Source organism: Manis pentadactyla, chromosome X, assembly GCF_030020395.1.
Source record: "Manis pentadactyla isolate mManPen7 chromosome X, mManPen7.hap1, whole genome shotgun sequence".
NCBI classification, from domain to species: domain Eukaryota; kingdom Metazoa; phylum Chordata; class Mammalia; order Pholidota; family Manidae; genus Manis; species Manis pentadactyla.
In genome coordinates, this window is record NC_080038.1 from 145,456,885 (window position 1) to 145,462,884 (window position 6,000).

The following is a 6,000-nucleotide window of genomic DNA, read 5'->3' on the forward strand; positions in this document are numbered from 1 at the left end:
TTAAATATATCATGCCATTCTCTTCTGGCCTGTAAGGTTTCTGTTGAGAAGTCTGATGATAGCCTGATGGGTTTTCCTTTGTAGGTGACCTTTTTCCTCTCTCTAGCTGCCTTTAAAACTCTGTCCTTGTCCTTGATCTTTGCCATTTTAATTATTATGTGTCTTGGTGTTGTCCTCCTTGGGTCCTTTCTGTTGGGAGTTCTGTACACTTTCATGGTCTGATTGATTATTTCCTCCCCCAATTGGGGGAAGTTTTCAACAATTATTTCTTCAAATACACTTTCTATCCCTTTCTCTCTCTCTTCTTCTTCTGGTACCCCTATAATACGGATATTGTTCCTTTTCGATTGGTCACACAGTTCTCTTAATATTGTTTCATTCCTGGAGATCCTTTTATCTCTCTCTGCGTCAGCTTCTATGTGTTCCTGTTCTCTGGTTTCTATTCCATCAGTGGCCTCTTGCATCTTATCCATTCTGTTCATAATTCCTTCCAGAGATTGTTTTATTTCTGTGTTCTCCCTCCCAACTTTATCCGTTAGCTCTTGCATTTTTCTCTGCAGCTCCGTCAGCATGGTTATGAGCTTTACTTTTAATTCTTTTTCAGGAAGACTGGTTAGGTCTATCTCCTTCTCAGGGTTTGCCTCTGTGATCTTGGTCTGTATCAATTTCTTCTGCCTTTTCATGGCGATAGATATATTTGTGGGGAGCTGGCGTGTGTGTTGGGTAAGAGAAAGTCCCTTTTTGCCAGTTTGTGGCCTTCCTCTCCTTCGAGAACAGCGGCCTCTAGCAGCTTTTGCTGGGCAGCTGCATGCAGACGGGGCTTCTAATCTTGCCCGGCCGCTATGGAGTTTATTTAGCTCTGCAGTTTCTGTGGGTGTGGCCTACCTCAGGCTGCTTCTCCAATATGGCAGAGCCATGTCGGAGGGGGAACAGCCGAGAGGCTGTTTATCGTGTTGAGAGGCCTCCGAGCTGCGCTGCGGGCATTCGGGTGCCCACAGTTCCCCGTAATTCCCAGCTTTTGGGCTAAGTGTCCTGGGGCACTTCTGTCCAGCTGTGGGGTCCCTGTCCCTTTAAGACTTTCAGAAAGCACTCGCTTTTCTTTGTCCTGGGTGTGCCGGCCTCGGGGACCCTCTCACAGGTCTTACTTTCCTGTTTCCCTAGTTTCCAGCACCCCACACACGCACTGTGTGTGCGCTCTGGTGTGGATGGCTGGGGCTGGGTGTTTAGCAGTCCTGGGCTCCGTCTTCCTCCCGCTCCGACTCCTCTCCTCCCGCCAGGAGCTTGGGTCAGGGGCGCTCGGGTCCCCCTGGGCCGCGGCTTGTATCTTACCCTCTTCGCTAGGCCCTGGGTTCTCGCAGGTGTGGATGTGTTCTGGCTGTTGTCCTGTATCTTCTGGTCTCTCTTTTAGGATTCGTTGTATTTGTTGTATTTTCAAAAATATATATGGTTTTGGGAAGAGATTTCCACTGCTCTACTCACACCGCCATCTTGGTTCTAAGTCTTTTTGAAGGATATTTTTAAGAAAATACTTTTGTGCGTTCAACCCGATGTGCTCTAGTAGTAATCCATTGATCCATCTAAACATGTCCCTGAATTGCAGGATATTTTATAACTTTTGAAAAATTAAAAAAAATTTAAAAAAAAAGACACTCAGGACAAAGAAAAGTGAGTGCTTTTTGAAAGTCTTAAAGGGACAGGGACCCCACAGCTGGACGAAAGTGCCCCAGGACACTTAGCCCAAAAGCTGGGAATTACTGGGAATTATGGGAATAATCTCTCAACCGTTTTCTCCCAAAGGAAATTAAAGTTTGTCTTTGAGATCCTTTATATACATTTTGACAATGGAAAATATTTTGATTATTATCCCCTTTTCATTATCTCTAAATTAGAAGGTGATCTGCCGATAGAAAAATTAGAAATGGGATGCAGGTTCTGGAAGTATTTTACAGAAAAGAGTCAGCAAATCTTGCTTTTTTGAGATGGTGACCGTATCATAGATTTTATTTATTTGTTTACTATCTGGTGCATAATTCTCATACAATTTTATATTAGTTTCAGGTGTACAGCATAGTGTTTCGACACTTACAATGCCTGTGTTATGAATTTTAAATGTCTTTGTATATTGCTGAGGCAACATGTACGTACACTGATTTGAAAATATGGGAGCAAAAATAATTTTCATCATTAACTTATTTTTTTTATTTTTTTGGTTTATTTGAAATAATATACAAGAATATAGTGTGCAAAATTTAGGGGCAACATCATGAAGAAGTGTAATGAACTGAAATCAATTTTGCAGCTGTGATTCCTAACCAGAAAAACCACTTGGTAAGTAACATGAGAAGCCATGATTGTAGCTTAGAGCAAAAGCACCTGTATTGCCAGTGTATTTGCTCTAATCTTAGACAGTTGGAGGAGAAGTAAAGTGCAAGTGTTGCACTGCAGGAAGTGCAAGATCTGCCCCCACCATTAAAATATGATGACAAAATAAGATATGTAAGCTCTGTGGCTGAAGAGATACAGGACACAAAGTTTACAATGGTGTCAACTGTTCATAGCACCATTACAGTGACTATATCCCAATACTATTAACTAGCCTGGATGAGGGCTCCATGGGCAACAATGTGAACGGCTGCTGCCACCTGCTGCACAGACTCACTGCTTGGGGAACCACGGCAGGTGGCTCTTCGGCTGGGACAGGCACGCCATCTACATGTTCTGGTGGCCTCTTGGCACAGACCAGAACTAGGAGCTCCTGTGTTTGGCACAGATGTTGAGCCATGTGATGGTTGCTCAAGGAACAGCTAACTCCCAGCTTCTTTTTCATTCCATTCTGTGTACAATATAGATTAATAAGCAATAAGGAGCCAATGTATAAACAGTAGTTATATACTTTTTTAAATTCCCATTTTGTACAATTTAAAATATAAAGTATACATTGTAAGGTTGAAGGCACTGGGGGAAGCGGGGAGCATGTCAGACACTGATGACGTTGTCAGAGTCCCCGGCTGCTGCCCCCTCCCAACCTGAAAAATGTGCCTTAGGCTAGCCAATCCTCGTGCCACTGTAAATCTAAGCTCTCCCTCCCCCTACGTTCTTTAAAAACTTGCTGCCTGCCCTGCTGGGCGTGACTTTCCCAGCCTCCATTTGTGTAGACTGAGAAACCTCGCCCGGGAATTTGTGTTCAAATAAACTACCTGGCCCTTTGTTGCCTCTCTTCACCTGCTCATTTCGGCTAGAATTTATCTTACATTTGGTGCCGAAATCCCGGGAAGGAGTGTGAGCACAGGGCCCCAACTGGCCACCGGTGGCCCTGCTCCCTCCTTCCTCAACCCAGGACCTCAGCCTGCTCTCCGCTGCGTGGACTATTTTCCGGTGAGTCCCTCAGTTTCCCCCGGTCTGTTTCCCTTCCTAACTCCATTTCACCTGGTCCGTTAGAAATCGTAGCTACATCCAGGTGGGGCATCCGGCCCCTTGGGCATCCAGCCCACCCTCTGTGGGCATCCAGACCACCCCTGGCCCTGCAGTGTGGGAGACATCCCTCACCCAGGCTCCCAGGACATCTCCCCTGGAGAGCCTCTGGAGAAAGCAAGGCAAGATATTTGCAGTCAGAGCAATATAACTACATGCTATGAAACCCCCCCACCATGACACCCCTTGTCAGCCAGAAGTAGCCAGATCAAGTCATTGCCCATTATGACCAAAAGGCTGGAATGTGAGGTTGAAGGCACTGGGGGGAGGGGGTGCACGTCAGACACTGATGACGTGTCAGAGTCCCTGGTTGCTGCCCCCTCCCAACCTGAAAAATGTGCCTTAGGCTAGCCAATTCTCGCGCTGCTGTAAATCTAAGCTCTCCCTCCCCCTACCTTCTTTAAAAACTTGCTGTCTGCCCTGCTGGGCGCGACTTTCCCAGCCTCCATTTGTGTAGACTGAGAAACCTCGCCCGGGAATTTGCGTTCAAATAAACTACCTGGCCCTTTGTTGCCTCTCTTCACCTGCTTATTTCGGCTAGAATTTATCTTACATACACTTCTCCTCTCTTTGTACTGTACTTTAGCACCACAGGATATCAATTTTCAAGCCTATATTACCTGATAGACATATATGAAGTTTGGAAGAAAAATAAGGCAATTTGGTTTACAATGTTGATAGTTTTAGCTTACTTCATGCTCTAATGGAGAAAGCAAATCCTCACTCATATTATTAAATCATTTCAAGACTCAATGCTATCAGTATCTTATGGTCACACGAATTCAGGATAAATGGCGAGACCTCGATCTTCTTAAGTCTTTCCACCAACAGTCAATGTTTATGCAAGCACAGACTTAAGGAAATAAACATCCTGGTTTAATGTTGTTGTGAGCCTGAATTGGTTATTTTCCTTTTCCAACAGTCAGGGTTTAAACCTTTCTGTTCTTCAGCCAAAGCCTTTGCTTCTAATGTATACATCCTTCTCTCTTCATTCTTCATTTTCTTCCACCTGTCACCAAGGATCACACTTATGGCTCTGTTATCTTTCCCTGGATACATCTGAGTATATTCAACTCAGTATTTTTTGGCAAAAAGCATGAAGGCATTCATTGGTCTTTTGCACTTGTTTGGGGAAGTGGCACTCACAGTCCCTGAGCCGTGGTTTTTGACAGCTTTTGCATACAAAGAATTGGACGAGAGCTGTGAGGATCCAGGAGAGCCACAGTTTTTATTGAGTCCAGATCTTGCACAGTCTTGACCACCAGATCCTCCACAAGACAAAGATGTACGACGCTGATGAGCCATACTACTCAACACGTAGACTGCAGAGGAGTCCATGGGCATGAAGTCATAGCTTTTAAATGTATCAAAGACACCTGAATCATCAAAATTAATGGCATGGGGTAGACATACATCACCAATATGAATTTCACAACACGGAATGCCATGCTGTACCACAGTCAAGCTTGGATAGAATGATGACCCACCTTTATTTTTAACATAGAAAGGGTGGTCCAGCTTACACTCTACAGTAAGTAAACCATCTTCTACTGTACCAGGATCAAAAGTCAACTTTAGTACAGACTCGCCAAATGATACACTTTCTTCATGTGATAACAACTTTAGACCATCAGAACCATAGCCCTTGTAAGTGCCCATTTGGAGATCTTCATCATTATGGCAGCCTCCAGTCCTAGCAAAATCTTCAACATCCTGTCATTCTTTATTGCTTCCCTTATGAAAGCACAATCGGGTGCCTTTCAAAAAACAGTGCCAAGCAGTTGAAGGCCAGGAATTGCACCACCCCAAATCGTCATCGTCTGAGAGGGAGGACATGCAGAAAATGCCAGATTCTGACTCACTGTTTGCCCTTTCATGTCTCTGACTGGTGTTTCCCCCTTCCAGTGGTGATGAGGGAAGGCTGACTCGACCTTTGAAGAGGACACTGGTGGAACACGTGCATAGGAATGTAGACTTTTGCTACTAGCTATGGTGTGTACAGGAGATGATCTGTTGTAAAATGAGCACTGCATAAGAGGACTTTGGGGACTGGTGGCGATATTTGCTAATTCCGTTAACCAATCCACCTCATTTTTACCGAAAGTATTTTCTGATATGTCTGAGGTATTTTGGTTCCAAGATGGTCTTGGATATTCTTGATGTGAAACATCTGAATTTAGCTGGTATATGTATGGCAGATTGGGTAGGATCACTTTGAACAGCCTGAAGTTCAGGTAGGTCATCAAGCTCCATGTGCTCATCACAGGAGTTGTATCCAGGTGAGGACGGCAGATTTTTCATTACCCTGCAGCAATTCCAATGAGTCATTCACTCCTGAAGCTCTTGTCCATTACCAGCAAGAGTTTCTGTATAGCATTAGGCATCTGATTCGCCTTCACTTCCCACACCGTGTTGTTATGGTGCTCTGGCAAACCCGTCGCCATTACCAAGTCTCAACATTAACTTTTAATGAATATCTATTTCCTATATAGTTGAAGTTGAGCAGGCTTTTCTTGCAAAGAGAAGAAA

General features: G+C 44.4%; 1 pseudogene; it reads right to left on the reverse strand.

Moving 5' to 3' along the window:
* Positions 1-4,031: 4,031 nt before the first annotated feature.
* LOC118913295 (HMG box-containing protein 1-like) lies at positions 4,032-5,915 on the reverse strand (annotated as a pseudogene).
* Between the last annotated feature and the right edge of the window lie 85 nt (positions 5,916-6,000).